The sequence below is a fragment of the Grampus griseus genome, assembly GCF_964374135.1.
Source record: "Grampus griseus genome assembly, chromosome: 10".
NCBI classification, from domain to species: Eukaryota; Metazoa; Chordata; class Mammalia; order Artiodactyla; family Delphinidae; genus Grampus; species Grampus griseus.
In genome coordinates, this window is record NC_139004.1 from 5,652,612 (window position 1) to 5,670,090 (window position 17,479).

Consider the following 17,479-nt stretch of genomic DNA (forward strand, 5'->3'; position numbering starts at 1 on the left):
TACCTGTGCCTACAGATGCCAGCTTTTAGTCTAATTAACAAAGGATTTGCTCAGGAAACATTCAGTTTGATTTCTTTTTATCTTCAGATATTAACCTTTGTAGATAATCATAAGACCTATTAGGCAGAACCACTCGGCTACACTGCTAAGGAAAGGCTGAGCATTACTGTACTCAAACTGAACTTATCTGGTGAAAATGTAAAAAATGGGATGTAAAATTAGAAATGTCAGGTCTTTTGAGCAGTGTAGTCACTTTACTAAATCTTCCATAAATTATAGGTAGGCATTAAAACAGTAATGTGAGGCTTAAAACAAAACCAACAAAACAAAACAGTACGTGAGCTCGCTGAAGGCAAACGATTATACTCGAAGGGACTCTCTGGTATACGACATTTTTCTCATTCATTCGTTTTGTGATTACCTAGAATAAAACACTGTTGACTTTTTCTCTTAATCAAGACAAAATCATCTCTAGTTAAAGCTGACTGTAGCGTTGGTAGGTCAGAGAGGTCAGGTAGGTGAAGAAGGTCAGGGAGGTCAGAGAGGTCAGGGAGGTCATCAGGGAGGTCAGGTCCACAGCAGGGAAGCCAGGGCCAGGGCACTGGCAGCGGGATGGGGTCTCCCAGCAGGGAGGGCGGCACTGAGCGCCCCCCATTTGTGCTGCCAGCTGTGCGAGGTGGTGACACCCGGGCCAGCATCCTCCCACGTGGCCCTTCTTCCTGTTCTTTATTCCCCCAGTGCGGGGCCATGTGACCTCACGCCTTCCTTGGTGGCGTCACAAGCGGAGTCCCAGAACTGCCCCCCTCGCCACCCACACTGCTGACAGCCACACCCTCAGCCCCATCCGCCAGCTCGCTGGCCTTCGGGATCTCTGTGGCCTCCAGCCTCAACCCTCTGCCCAGCTTCTGAGGTCCTACAGAATCAGCGTCCACCCGATTTATCCCATCGCTGTGCCATTACTTCACCAACCCGACCTTACGTCAGGCATGAAGAGGACTTCACCTTTCTTTAGCAGACACATTGCTTGTACTTCTTCTCCTCTCTGGAATTTTCTATCTGCTCCCTCTGCAGGGTCACATAATACAGGGTATATAGGCTTTGGAGTCAGACAAGAGTAGGTATGAATCTCACTCACATTCTTTCTATATATATTTTTAAAACATTTATTGAGCAGGTACAGTGTGTCAGAAACCGCCAAGTTCTTCGTCTCATTAGTTTTTTCATCACACTAAATCTATGAGGCAGCTGTTGTTATTGTCCCCAGTTTACAGGTGAAAAGAATCTGCAGTTCAGACATTAAGCATAGCCAGTCGGCAGACGGGATGGGATACAAATTCAAAAAGTCCTGGAATTCAGAGCCAATAACCTTAACCGCTACTCATTAGCAACCCTCTAGTTATACGAGCTTAAGCAAGCTATGTAACCTCTCTAATCCTTAATATTCTCATGTATAAACAGGGATATAAATGTCTACTCAGCAGGATTAATGAGATCACGTATACGACGCTACTATCAAAGAGCCTGGCGTCCAAAAGAGGCTCCTAAATGTTTCTCTCTCTCTTCTTTTCTGTCCAATGACATTCCCCTCATCTTTTACATCCTGCCTCTTCCATGAAGGGTCCTTGAAAGATGGAATGAACTGCGTCAGCCCATCGTGGTCTCTTCCTCCTGTACAACCCAAGAGGTCTAAAATTTAGTTTCAAATTGTTTTCCAACCATTTCATGTAAGTTAGTTTTTGTTTTTTCACCTGAAGTCTTTCATAAGTAGCAGCCACATATACTTCAGTTACATCCCCTGTTCTCTGCAAAGTACATCGCAAGAATGAGATAAATGTGGACTGGATTAGCGATGCAGCCCCTGGATACAGTCTAAGACAGGTTTTGCTTTAGAAAAATTTCATTCTATACTTCAAAGTGCTTATAAAAACGGTATCATGGTAAATGCAGATTCATAATCTATTGTTTATCCAGCACGACGGGTAAAAATGAATTGAAAATGAGGAACAAACTGGAACTTAACTGATACATCTTACTGAACTGCTATATTACCAAGGAAATCATACTAGAAAACATTAATAGCGTCCATCCTTAGATATATACCGCAGCCGTTAGGATTTAAGTGTTCCATGCATGTGTTGATTTTTCACAGCTGGTGATTTCCCTCTGCGGTCGTTAGGAAGACGATGAAGGTAACTGGGATTTATAGAATTGGCTAACTATTGTGTTAAGCCAGTCCTGGGAGTGAGCCAAGATAAGAAGCCAGAAATGACTCCACTGATACGAACTAGAGCCAAACAGCCAAGGCAACTGACTTAAGGCTCCAGACACGGTCTATTCTCCGTAAGCTCCTGAACTATGCCTAAGACCACTGAAATCCGGCCCAGCAGACGCCACAGAAGGAAGAGGGTGCCAAGACCTCGCCTGGCCCTTTTCCACCCGCAGGGCCTACCTTAACCACGTCCCAGAACTGCACGTGGCTGTTTCCCGTCCATCACCACGTGAGGGCCCAAGTCCTCCTGTCAGGCTTAGCTTCATCCTGGACCCTTCGCTAGACCTTGAGTTTTACCTGTTACCTTTTTACCAAAACAATCTGACCCATTTCCACCTACAGTTTCTCAATTTGAGTCTCTTGACTTGAACAGAGCTGGTGGGAGGCAAAAGGAGACAAGTCCACAGTGTGGACATGTGGACTTCAGGAACCAGATGGAGGGTGCCAACTACACTGTCAAGTAAGGGCCGGGCTAAAGGGAAAGACGTCTTAAAGGAAGAAAGTCTCAGGTTAGCTATTTCCACTATTTCTGAAGAACTGGCCGATTTCTGATACAATCAGAAAGAAACAATTTTAAATGCCAATTTCATACTACATTTTAAAAAGTTACCTATTTCCTTAGAGAAATATGTCAAACACTTTGACTTGATGTATCTGAATGAGAAGACACTAAATCAATACCTAAGCTTCCAGGCAGGGAGAAGATTTATGAAACCCAAACAAGCGGCCTGAAGACAGTCTACGTTTCTGTGACAAACTTCCGGAGCTTCTATAACCTCCCTGGGTAATTACAGTGTCTCAGGTTTCTCTTCATTCTGCTGACTGTCCCTCCCAGTGACACTTGCACACAATATATTATACCTTTTATTTAGTAGGGAGGGTATGTCAACACAAAGTCAAATATTCAGATGAAATTCAAAGCAGGCAATCTCCTGGAAGTTTTCAAAGAGTTTTACAACTGGCATCCTACGTTGGCAGCCAAATGACTGTGCCCAATTTTGTCTCAGGACGTGAAGAAAACCTATGTGTGCATCCCTGATGAAATAATTTGTTGCAAAGTTTTCCTTCACATGAAAATTCCAGAAGACAGTGTCTAAACCTTTCATCTTAATCACTCCTTTCTGTCATAGGCACATCATTAGGCTACCTGGGCGATGCCTGGATGGTTAAGGGTCACAGAGAAGAAGGCTCTTATTATGAATATTTACCATCCCATATTTAAGATAAAGGAGCCGCAGGGTTTAAAAAGCTCTCACACTACTATACAACATGTAGCCTCATTCTTGCTAGAAAGTATACATTTCTTGTCCAGAAAGTCTGAAACAGAAGTCTCAAATTCTCTTTAGGAGTAAAAGGAAACAATGTCATAAAATTAGTTCCAGAAACTGCAGGTAATCTCTAGGATGGTTCCCATAAATGGACAAAAAGGAACCCATGGCCATCCTCTCACAAGTACAGGGGTCCCAAAGCAAAGATAGACAACTCACCCAGCCAGAGCCCCTCTCAGTAACGCCAAGTGGGTAGTAATTCATTTCTGCTGGTCACTGGGTTCCAGTGAAGGAAACTGAAATGTCATACCTTCATTCACAACACTGTCTCATGGAATTATTTTTTCCGGATTCCTTGGGAAGTTAAAGTATTTGAGAAGAATATCAGGAACTGTTGTTTCAGCCTGTTTTGTGAGTAGATAATCGCCTTCCAACTCCATTATTGCAGGAAATGATGTGTATGGCATTGTTCCTAGTGGGGAGAGCACTGTGTTTCAGCCAGACCCGTACATGCTTATTAAACAAAACAAGAGCGTGCAGCCTAAGTCACTTCGCTGAACTCAGACTTTTTGAATCTGGTCTCTAGATAAGAGACTGGCCCCAGACAACCTACCCACATCCCAATAACATGCTTTTGAAAGGGTGTAAGCAAAACTTGTTTTGAGAAATGAGGAATTTCACCAATACTACTAAATGTGGCAAATGAATAACTCCAATAAATTAAGTGCTATCAAAATGGGTTCAGCAGAGACCTATTTGAAACGCTTGATTTTTCTCTCATTTGGGTCTGAATCAAAGACCAGCCTGGGAACTAGAAGTAAAACACATTTCATCCTGAGAAGTACCTATGAGTCCGTGCAATATATTAGCCGGTTTTCCTGACATGTGACATCATTTGTGGTACCAGTTGTATGGACGTGCCATCTAAGGGGTTAGAAAACTAGTATTTCTTTGGCTTTAATATGTATTTTAGGATCACAGAAAGCAGTCTGATCTAGCTAAGTGCTCCAAGAAGAGAGAGCTGCTATGGACTTCTCTTTAAGAAGCTTAAGCTACTTATGATCACGACCTATCAACCTTTCTATGGGTGGATTACAAAGAGTAAGTTCCTAAATGGACATCTAGAAGAGATGGTGATGATAATACAACTGTTATAAAAGCAAACGTTAAATACAGCACTTATACGCCAGGCTCTGTTTAAAATATATGACGTAAGTTAACGAAGTTAATCCTCAGAACAAACTAGGTAGGTTTTGGTACTTTTACTACCCATATTTTACAGATGCGGACAGTGAGGCACAGAGAGGTTAGGTAACTTGCCCACGGTCACCTAGTTAATAAGTAGCAGAGGTGGAATTTGAACTCGTAGTGAACACTCTTACCCCTCAACTGTCCCACCTCTGGGAACCTCTGGTGGTTCTCAGACACTTCCGTCCGATTCAGTTATGATACAATGATCTTATCTCCTCTTCATAGAGATTATTATTTGGATGGTTTGGTAATGAAATGAGAAGCACCAAACATTTTCTGGTTAGAGTCTAAATATTTTTAATAGAAACACCATAGTTCTATTATAATTCAACTTTAGTTTCCAGTAGTTTCTGTAGAGAGATTTTATTTTTCCCTGGAACAGTATGCTGCAGTGCTATATATGATACTTCAATAAAGAGGAAACTATTTCTATGGAATGTCTAATGCCTAGCATTGTCATTCAAAAGCTTAAGGATCTTTAAATGATTTTTAAAAATCCATTACTAAATGTAGAATTAAGTTTAAGAAATACCTCAGTTCTTTCATATTATACCTTAAAAAAATCAGGTGTAAAGAAATACAGGTTCAAAGCCTATAGCATATCTATCCATCCATCCATCCATCCAGTGAGTAAGTCCCACATGCCAGGTACTGGGAATATAGAATGGATAAGGCAGACAAGGTTCCTGCCTTCATGGGCTTATGTTCTAGTCAGCGAAACATTAAATACCAATGGGAGGGTGCTATTTAAGGCTTGAGTGGTCAGGGAAGGCCTCTTGGAGGAGGGAGCGTTGAACAGAGAGCTAAGGAAAGAGAGGGAGGGAATCTCGGTGGGATCTGAGGGAAGAGCACGTCAGGCAAAGGCTCCCAGGTGGAAATGAGCTCAGGTGTGTTTGAAGATCAGCAAGAAAGCCAGCGTGGCCAGATGGAACTAAGCGAGGTGTACGGGGAGGGAGATGAAACGTGACAGCAACAGGACCTCGCAGGCCATGCAAAGGGGCTTGGATTTTATTGAGCGGGAGAGGGTGTCATTAGAGGGTTTAAGTCGGTGAGTGACAAGATCTGCTCCGTGCTTTCTAAAGGATCCATGGCTGCTGCGTGGAAAATGGATTGGGTAGGGCTGGGGGAAGCAAGAGGATGAGCAAGGAGACGGTAAGAACCAGCGGTGCACGGAGAACACCGCGGTGGCTGAGACCAGAATTGCAGGCGTAGAGGTGGTAAGAATTGGTGGTTAGACCCGGGATAACGAAGGCAGAGCCAAGTTGCTAACTGATGGATTGGATGTGGGGCGTGGGGTGAGTACTGATGCCTGGATTTTGACCCAAGCAACTGGATAAACAGTGGTGCTGTACACAGAGCTGGGAAGCCTGGGGGAGCAGGTCTGAGAGGAAGAGGCAGCAAGATCTCTTCAGACACCGAAGTCTGACATACATTCTAGAGACCTAAGTGGAGGTGCTAATCGGGCAGCTGAATATATGAGGGCGAAAGTCAGGGCTGGAGATATAAACTGGGTGTCGAGAAAAGCATGGGACGGGGCTGCAGGGAAGAGAACAGGCTGGAAATCTGTGAGGCACAGCAACAATCAGAGCCTGGAAGAGAGGCCCACAGAGGGGAGAAGGCAAAGCAGGACTGTGTGGCCGTCAGGGACCCAGGTGAAGACAGCGTCTCTAGAAGGAGGGAGGGATCAACTGTGTCAGCTGCTGATAGAGTAACATGAACCGAGGACCGAGCACTGGATTTGGCCTGACGGAGGCTTCTGGTGACCTCGGTAAGAGGGGCTTCAGTGGAGGAGCGGTACTGAAGGAGGGGCTGGGATGGGCTCAGGGGAGCATACAAGGTAAGGTAAGTTCTTTCCAGGCATTCTGCTATAAATGTGAGCAGAGGGGCGGAGCAGCAGTTAAAGGGTAAATGTGGAGCCTGGCGGATGGGGGGCATCCTGGGTTTAGGAGGCAGTTCTAACACGCTTGTAATATGTTAAATGAAGGATTTTGCATAATCTTTTAAGTTTTTATTTTTCGTCTTCTAAAAAATGGAAATAAAACTAGTTTAATTGATTATAACTAATGTTGGAAACATGCATTTTTCTTCTGTACACAATTAATCAAAGTTTTGTTTTGTTTTGTGTTTAAGATACGATGGGGACCTAGACTTGGCTCAGCCAGTCCGCTGGCCACAGCAACTACGCATATTGCCTCTTACTTTTCACTTGCTGTAGCCTTGAGTTTTCCTTTTCCGAACACTTAAAAAGGAACTTGTCCTTTTCTTTACTAAAATCGAATCTAGGTGGGCAATGGAAACCAGACCTCACAGGTGCGTCACCCGCCTCCCCCTTGGGGCTCTCTGCCCTCTCCCTGCTGTCACCACCAAGCATGTTTGAGACTGGGGGTCAGCTCCTTCCTTAATTCCCTCCACACAGCGGAGATCATGTTGGAACATTAGGAAAAAAGGGTTTCACTAAAGACTGGGGGTCACAAAATGTGAAGAGTCACAAAATATAACCAGATAATCTGGTTTATAAAGCATAACTCACTCATCTTTGGCCCAGGCCCTCCTACAAAGACTCCCTGACCACCTCCACACGAGGCAGAGGTCATCTGTAACCCCTACCCACTAAGGCTGCTATCAAGTGTGCCTAGACTTCCGAAATTCCAGATGAACCGTGGGGGGAGGGGACAGGAGGGGAGAGAGAGGTTTCCACACCTGCCTGGCCCTAAGAATCACCACTTTTTTGGGTGATTAACATTAGGAATGTCCACACATTCCAGGATTCAAGTGTTGTCTTACTCTGTGTCCCTAATGAAATACCTCCATGAGATGATAAGAGAATAAACGCAGAATCGATACAAGAGATACACACAAACACGTGTATCCGATACGGACGAGAGGAAGGCGTTTTGTCATCCTCTCCGGCGTGTAGACCACCAGTGGGACCCGGCACCTCCAAGAGCGCTGACTCACTTCATGGTAACCCATGTCTGGGATGGCGGGATCAGTTCAGGCAAGAAAGAAGAAAAGAAATGAAAATAAACCCTGGGGGCTGCTCCCCCCAGCACCCTGTCACTTCTCCAGCCCCAGTGGAAGCCTATGGGTAGCAAACTCACAGCCAACTGGTCGGCTCACAGGACGTCCCACCTTAAGAGGGCCAGGGATGAAACGTTATGGGAGCTCACTGAATCTGCAAATGGAGGTTCCTTTTACCCGGTGGTGCGTTTAAAGAACTATCACTGTCACCTAAGTACGTTAAAAACGTGTGTGTGTGTTGGTGGTGAAGAGGGATGCTTCTCTCATCTACTACTTAATCTCAACAAGTCATTTAAAAAACTTGAACATCTCTTTAGCACCAGATAAGAAACGGTGATACTTCACTGGGAAGTGGGATGGAGAACTTTCTGTTTCAAGGCAGTAAGTGTAACAACAGCAAGGAAAGCAGACTGGAGAGAGGCCGGAACTGGGGATGAGGGAGGATTCGGCCTCTACCAAAGAAGCCTCCCTTCAGGAATGGATTCTTCCACCCCCGTTCCTACCCGGCAATACTGCTTCCAGAGCTGCAGTCCAGCTTCCACAAGTTGAAACTCTAAATACATCTCTCAAAAAAAAAAAAAAAAAAGGCCTTCAATATAGTGGCTGATTACTAGCTTACATCACTGGTCCTGCTGCTGGTACTATAATACTTTGAGACACAACAGTCTTTGTGGCTAGAAAAGCCTGATCACTATGTACATCATTGTTTCTATCCGAAGATTCATTCCCAAACAGATATCTATTTGGTAATTGGGAGTCACTGTGTTTTCCAAAAGATGTCAACTTTCTACTTTCACAGTATATAGTTTATCTTAAAAGCTTTCCTGAGAGAAATAGCAAATATTATAAGCTAGGTGACAGACCAGAAACCTGATGGTGTAGACTAAAAATAACAGAACATGTTCATCTAGTCTTTACCTTCATATTCATCCACTGTGAAACACAAATGTAACAAAAATAGCAAGGGTAATTCAAACCTCACTTAATCAAACTCATTAGTAGCCTTATACTATGGAGAGAACTTTTTTTTTTTTTTTAACACACAGCACATGTTCTAAGCATGGGATAGAGAACAGCACAAAACACATTCTTTGTCCTTGAATAACTTAATCTACTGGGAAAGGAAATGGGAAATCCTTAAATAGGCCTAGCTGCCTAATAAAAGCCCATAGTATTTTCTCACTAATGTATAAAAGCAAAATATTTATCTAGAAGATAAAGATATCTTAACATCTTTCTGATCTTCCTAATAGTGATGCTGTTCTCAAAAGCAAAAAAATTCAGTCACTTGGGCTAACAATTATGATTATATATAAAAAAGCAACAGGGCTGATTATCTAAATTTTGTTGTCATAAGAAATATAAACAGTGCATAGACATACCTATATATGGATGTTAAAAATTCTCACAATCTTAAATTCCAAACTGAGATCTTCATCGCTATCCCTGCCCTGTCTAGACTAGGAATTGCTATTTTCAGTCACATTCTCAAAAACCCACGCGCAGGGTAGCAATTTCCTCTATCAGTCACACATCTGAGTCTATAGCGCAACCTTCCTGTCATACTGTCATTGTGCCACACAGTCTCATTAACCTACAGGCTATGCACAAATTAATAAAGTTGGAAGTGATGTGAAAATTGTCTAAGTGATGTTAAGTCTGTAAATTTAGCGATGGAAGCATAACTGAAACTTAGGTCTTTTGACTCTCAAACAAGTGCACTTTCCAATTTCCAGTCTTCTCTGATATTTTCAACACCAAAGAAGCCTAGTAATTATTGTATGAACTTACCAGTAATTTCATTTGCATTTTTGATAAACAAGGGCAGAAATTGAGCTTTATGCATTTTTTAAAAATCCCTACAATTTATCTAGGAATACAAAGTGGCTGGACCACAGGTGCTTCATAAATGCTTAATGCACTAAACTGAACCGGATATTCTGCCATTCTTCTCACTCTCCAAATCCTACTGAATTCAAGTTTTATCTTTATTACTAATGATTCTTTGATTATAACTTACAAAGATAGTTCCTACTAGGAATTCGCTTAATCATAAACTGTTTTCCTGGTAGAGCATCGTCTTTGATATGATACTGTGTAATACTATTGTCCTGGTTCTTCTATTTCGTTATTACATGTGCAAAACTGATCATAAATTCCATTAAGATGGAGTGCTATTATTGACTCTAGTTCTCTTGGAATACAGTCCAGACACAGCACAATGCTTCGATGAATAAATGTGTATTGAATTCTACTTTGGCGTCCATAGTTGGTGGGAAAAAGATACCCTGACAACCAGCTCTTTAATTCCTACTATTATTTTCCACCAATTACCGTATTTTTGTCTCTAAAAATTAATTTGGAAGTTATAAAACTATAATTTGGAGGAAAGGACAAGGTTTTTTTCCAAATCCATTTAAAAACATTATGGGGAATGCACTGTTTCTTGACTTGATTTTGGCTACACAAGATGTAACCTAATGAATTGTGTACTATTCTACACTTCAGGATAAAGTCCAAAGCCTCACCAGGGGTTTTTGCTGTACTTTTACTGCTAATAGTACCTTCACATCAATAATATAATTTATAAATCTGTATGTATGAAACATGAAGAAAGTTAGGAAAAAAATAACAATTCTCAAAAGTACTCCTAACCCTCCAGGGATACTATATATATGCTTTCTTAAATTTTGACATTTTTGCTCAGGATATAACTCACTTTCATTATTTCTTACACATTTTTGTTCACAGATGGTATGCACCCATCTACACAAAACTGCTTAGTGGGGAAAAAAAAAATCTGTTATCACAGTGACACCTGCTGGTTTTTAGCTACAAATTTTAGATCCCGAGTAAAAAACAAATTCTTTAGCGTCAACATTTTTCTTAGTAAAATTAAATAGTTTCCATCTTAATAAATTATTTGACGTATAATTAATTTTAAAATAAATTTATTCAATATACAATGGACCCCATAAGGTTTGTGTGTGTGATCACAACCTCACTGTAATTTTATGAACTATTTTTCTAAAAAAGATACATCTCCAAAGCTGCTTAAGCATTTCAGAGTACATGAAATTAAAAAAAAAAAAAAATTAACTTATGGCTTTCTATTCAGATTCTCTACAAATTCTGTTTTAAGGGACTCACTATAGAAGCCTTAAAAATATTTACAAAATTGCTTCTCTGAAGAATTGTAATTTAAAAAATATGGACGATTTCATAAAAGTCAAGAATTTGATCTAGAATTCTTTTCTTGTGATGAGAACTTTAAGATCCGCTCTTAGTACTTTTCAAATATACAATATTGTTAACTACAGTCACCATGCTGCACATTACATCCCCAGAACTTATAACTGAAATCTTGTATCCTTTGACGCCCCCCAACCCATTTTACCCACACCCACCCCTGCCGCTGGCAATCACCAATCTGTTGTTTCTATGAGGTTTTTGTTTGTTTTAGGTTCTAAATAGAAGTGACATCATTTAGTATTTCTCTTTCTCTGACAGATTTCACTTAGCATAATGCCTTCAAGGTCCATCCATGTTGTTGCAAATGGCAGGGTTTCCTTCCTTCTCGTGGCTGAGTAATATTCCGTTGTATGTGTATATATACACATATCACATCTTCTTTATCCATTCATCCACTGATGGACACTTAGGTTGTTACCATGTCTTGGCTATTGTAAATAATGCTGCAATGAACATGGGGGTACAGATGATCTCTTCCAGATAGTGATTGTTTCTTTTGGATATATACTCAGAAGTGAAACTGCTCGATCATATACCAGTTATAGTTTTAATTTTTTTGAGGAACCTCCACGATGTTTTCCATAGAGGCTACACCAATACAATCCCACCAACAGTGTATGAGGGTTCCTTTTTCTCTACATCCTCACCAGTACTTGCTATCTCTTTTCTTTTTGATGACAGTCATCCCAACAGGGGTGAGGTGATATCTCATCATGGTTTTGATTTGCATTTCCCTGATGATTAGTGATGTTGAGCATGTTTCATGTACCTGTCGGCCATTTGTTTATCTCCCTTGGAAAAGTGTCTATTCAGTTATACAAGTTCTTTATATTTTTTGGATATTAACCCCTTATTACATATATAATTTGCAAATATTTTCTTCCACTCTGTAGGTTACCTTTCCATTTTGTTGATGTTTCCTTTGCTGTGCAGAAGCTTTTTATTTGCTATAGTCCCACTTGTTTATTTTTGCTTTTGTTGCCTTTGCTTTTGGTTTCATAACCAAAAAATCACTGCTAAGACGAATGTCAAGGAGCTCACCCCGTTTTCTTCTACTAGTTTTATGGTGTAAGATGGAGGTGTCGTTTCAACCTTTCCATGTGGCTGTCCACTTTTCCCAGCACCATTTATTATAGAAACTGTCCTTTCCCCACTGTATATTCTTGGCTCCTCTGTCATAAATTAACTGACCATATACATGAGTTTATTTCTGGGCTCTGTTCCATTGGTCTATGTGTTTTTATGCCAATACCATACTGTTTTGATTACTGTAGCTTAGTAATATAGTTTGAAATCAGGAAGCACCTCCAGCTTTGTTCTTCTTTCTCAAGATTGCTTTGGCTATTTGGGCTCTTTTGTGGTTCCAAACTTCAGTATTGTTTATTTCTGTGAAAAATGCCATTGAAATTTTGATAGGGATTTCACTAAATCTGTAGATTGCTTTGGGTAGTATGAACATGTTAACAATATTAATCCTTCCAATCCATGAGCATGAAATATCTTCCATTTATTTCTTTAATATCTTTCATCAATATATTGTAGTTTTTGGTGTACAAATCTTTCACCTCTATTTCTAGGTATTTTACTCTTTTTGATGCAATTGTAAACGACATTGTTTTCTTAATTTCTCTTTTCAATCGTTCATTGTTAGTGAATAGAAACACAGCAGGTCCTTGTATATTGATTTTGAAACCTGCAAGTTTACTGAATTTATTAGTTGTAAGTTTCTTCGATGGAGTCTATGATAAACAATATCATAGAAGTAAAACTCTATTTGCATATGACACTGACTTCTCTTATAGTCAAAAGTTTCACTTATAAATAATACCTCTACGGAGACTGGAAGTGTTCAGATTGAAAGCCTATGTGTGACAGAAACAAAAAAGAGAATTCACAATGCATATTGGAGGCATTTGTGATTCCTCCAGATTTTCATGAAACCTTGGGTTTAATACCACAAATCTACTTCTATCTATATACTCATAATAGGGACCCGGGATGTTTTCACAAACTATATACAACAATGCCCTAAAAAGAAAAAAAAAAAAAAGAAATCCAAAATGAAATATACAGATAAGAGTTATACAGGTTCAAAATGAGACTGCTATACTCTTATTTGCTTTTATTAGCTCATGAATAGTAAAAAGAATCCAATAGAAATAATGGAAACAATCAAATTAGTTCACAGATAATAAGAAAACACAAAATAGAAAATATTGAACATTAGGCACAATGATTGAAAGAAAAGGTATCATCCTTTATACTAGAATATGGACAAGGTCTTTTGGGAGGGAAATTTGAATATAATAAAATCAACATATACCTAACATACCTTTCTGAACAGAGAAATCTCCAATAGCTACTGAACACCAAAAATGCTAGAAAAAAAGTTTAACTGTATTTATTTTTACTTTATTATTTTTTTCTTATTGGAGTATAATTGCTTTACAATGTTGTGTTAGTTAACTGTATTTTTTATTCATGGCTAAGTTCATCGCAAATTAATGAAAACAACTGAAGGCAGATTGGGAAAAAGTGAAATTCTACAGGATAATTTGACTCTGGAACTGATAACTGTCCTAGGTCCCCATCCCTGTGGCCTAGAAGAACCCCAGTTTTAAGGACCTGTGCCTGCATGGGGGCAGGAATCACCGTCTGGGACTGTGTTAGTCTGCTTGGGCCACTGTAACAAAACACCACAGATGGGGTAGCTTACACAAAAGAAATTTATCTTCTCACAGTTCAGGAGGTAAGAAGTCCAAGATCAAGGTGCTGGAAAATTCCATCCTGTTGAGGCCTCTCTTCCTGGTTTGCCGATGGCCACCTTTTCTGCTGCGACCATATGATCTTTTCTCTGTGTGCACGTGGAGAAAGGGTGCTCTACTGTCTCTTCCTCTTCTTATAAGGACACCCGTGCTATCAGATCAGGGCCCCACCCTTCTGACCCCACTCAACCTTAATTACCTCCTCATAGGCCTTGTCTCCAAATACAGTCACATTGGTTAGGACTTTAACGTATGAATTTTGGGGGACACAATTCAGCTCACAACAGGGACTGAGCTGGACTGCAGTACAATTGGTGAATCCCCAAAGGGCACCACTCTCAGTGAGTGAACTAGGAAAACACCTAAAGTTTCTCTTCTTTATTCCAAGTAGAGCTGTGAAGGATGAAAAAAATCTCTAGGAATGTCTTATCACAGCCTGACACTGGCATACATTTGAGGAAGAAATTCACACTGCCTGTAAGTGTCTGTGAGCACACACACACTGAGTGACAGGGTGGGAGTGGAGGAAAACTCAAGGTGAAAACTGACTTTGAAGTGGTCCAGGGTTAGAGGGCCATAAGAAACAAAATGGAGGTGCTAGGAAAAAAACCCAAAAACCAAAACACACAAAACATACCAAAAATTCCCGAAAAGAAAGTTCAGAGGAATGTAAACTCACAATGAAAATTCACTGATCACATCAGAAAACAAGTCACCATAAACTTGTTTCAGACAAAACAACAAACAACAAACTATAGATTCAGATTCACAAAAAAGGAGAAAAATACAGAAATCATCATATGCAGAATGCAAAATAAGTACATTTAATATGTTCAAAGAAAAGAAAAAGAGGGAATAATGGAACTACCCCAAATGATGAAGGAAGTTTGAAGAAGAACCAAACAACACTTTCGGAAATGAAAAAAATATACCCATAATTAAAAACTTGATAGGTTAAAGACAGTGAGAAGACACATTTAAACAAATCATCCAGAATTCAACACATAGAGACAATGAGATAGAAAATACGAAATGGAGATAAAGCAATATGGAGAACAGAGTGAGATGGGAACACTTAAGTCTAACTTGATCTCCTAAAGGAGAGAATCCAAAGAATGTAAAGGTACAATATTCAAAGAGGTAAAAGTTGAGAATTTCTCATAATTCATGAAAGGCACTAATTCTCAGATTCAAGAAGCTCAGTGAATCTGAATAGATCAATGAAAAGAAATCCACAGTAGACACGCTGTAGTATAATGACATTTGATTGCAGAATGCGAAAGATAAAGAACTTAAACATAACCTGAAGGAGAAGACAGATTATCTACAAAGGAATACTGATCAGACTGACAAGTGTCATTTCAGTAGCAACACTGGAAGCAAGATGACAGTGGAACAATATCTTTAAATACTGAGAGAAAATAACTGTCTATCTAGAATTGTATACCCAGATAACTTTCAAGGATAATAAGCAAATACTGACTGTAAAAAATAACTGTTTTTGGAGTTAAACTGAGATAAAACTAAAATTCTAGACACTTATTAGTTAAGGGGAAGCAATCACTTTGTTCAGAAGTCTAATATTCAAATAAGAGTAAAGACATAAACTTTAGATTCTGTTAACTATGCAAACTAAATTTCATGGTAAGCACTAAAAAGATAAAAATTGAGTTTTACCTTTCAAACTAGTAGAGGAAAATTGTAAAACGAAACAAAACAAAACCAAAACTCAGTGTGGAAAAAGAAAAGAAAAAAAACCCAAAGGCAGTGAGGAAACAAAATGGTGGGACAAAAAGCACAGTAAGATGGTACAGCAAATCCCCTACATGTGAACAAGTTCCATTCTGAGAGCGCATTTTTAAGTCCAATTTGTTTGTAAGTCTGACAAAGTTAGCCTAGGTACCCAATTAACACAATCAGCTACACAGTACTGTACTGTAATAGGTTTACAATACTTTTCACACAAATAATACATAAAAAACAAACACAAAAAATAAAGAAAACATTTTTAATCTCACAGTACAGTACCTTGAAAAGTACAGTAGTACAGTACAACAGCTGGGATAACGGGGCTGGCATCGAGTGAACAGGCAAGAAGAGTTACTGACTGGAGGAGGGAGAGGAGGTGGGAGATGGTAGAGCTGAAGGATCGTCAGCAATAGGAGATGGAGGGCAAGCTGCAATTTCACTCATGCCTGACACTGATGGCACAGGTTCTGGTTCCTTGCTGGATTCAATTCTACCTACCCTCCTGTAAAAACGATCCAGTGATGTCCGGGTAGGAGCTCTTTTTTTTTTTGCTGTCACAGATGACACGGTAGCACTGGATCGCATTCTGAATGGCTGCTGCAACCCTCGTGTACCGTTCTACATTCGGGTCCTGTGCTCAAAAACTAACAGTGCCTCCTCTAAATAAAGACAATCCCCTTGCTATTTCCTGTGTTGTGAATCTCTTCTGTTCTTCTTCTTCCTCTTGTCTCTCTTCGTCCTTTCTCTGGGCCTCCAATTCTGTCAGGTCTTTATTAGTAAGCTCCTCGTGTTGCACAGCAAGGTGTTCAATGTATGAAAGACACGTGAACTAGCTTACGTGATTGGACAGGAGAATGAATGCACGTTCGCATCTTTGAAAATTCGCAACTTGAAGGTTCATATGTAGTGGACTTACTGTATAAATAAATCCTAATATATTAGTAATTTCAACAAATGTAAAATGGATTAAAGTCTCCAGTTAAAAGATAATTAGATAGAAAGAAAAAAAATCTAGTTACAGTTTTTAAGGGGCACATGAAAACATGATATAAAGGTCCAACAGAAGAATAAAGAAATTTATACCCTACAAATTATTAACCAGCTGGTGTGGCCTGTATAAATCTCTCTTTTAGAAACAGATTTTAAAGCAATATAAACTGATACAAAAACATTACTAGAAATAGAGGCTGTGACTACAAATATAAGATTCAATTCTAAACTTGGAAGATAATTCTAAACTTGTATGTACCTAATAACAAAGCTTCAAAATATATGAAATAAAAACTGAAAGAATTACAGGGAGAAATCAGAAAATCCACTAGAGTAGGAAATTTTAACACATATCAGAATCTGGAAGATCAAGTAGAAGAAAAAAAGAACAGTAAAACAGACAATTTAACCAACACAATTAACAAGTTTGGTCTAATGAATACCCAACAGTTGGAAAATATGCATACTTTTAAGCACTAACACAACATTTACAAAAACTTAGCATATTTTAGGTAAGATGGCAAATCTCAACAAATTTTAACATCTCAAGTCTTATATGAATCTATACTTGGACCACAATCCAATAAAAGCAGAAATCAATAATAAGAGCAGAACTTAAAAATCTACATGTTAGGGCTTCCCTGGTGGCGCAGTGATTGGGAGTCTGCCTGCCAATGCAGGGGACACGGGTTCGTGCCCCGGTCCGGGAGGGTCCCGCGTGCCGCAGAGCGGCTGGGCCCGTGGGCCGTGGCCGCTGGGCCTGCGCGTCCGGAGCCTGCGCTCCGCGACGGGAGAGGCCGCAGCGGTGAGACGCCCGCGTACCGCAAATAAAAAAAAAAGGCAAAAAACTACATGTTAGGAAATGGAAAAAAAAATCCACATATATAAGTCAAAAAAGAAATCATGATGAAAAA

At 39.9% G+C, this 17,479-nt stretch overlaps 1 protein-coding gene across 1 annotated transcript in view; it reads right to left on the reverse strand.

Moving 5' to 3' along the window:
- The window catches only part of BLOC1S5 (biogenesis of lysosomal organelles complex 1 subunit 5), a 76,751-nt gene that overhangs the window by 18,995 nt on the left and 40,277 nt on the right, over positions 1 to 17,479 (reverse strand). The gene's annotated exons all lie outside the window — the stretch shown is intronic.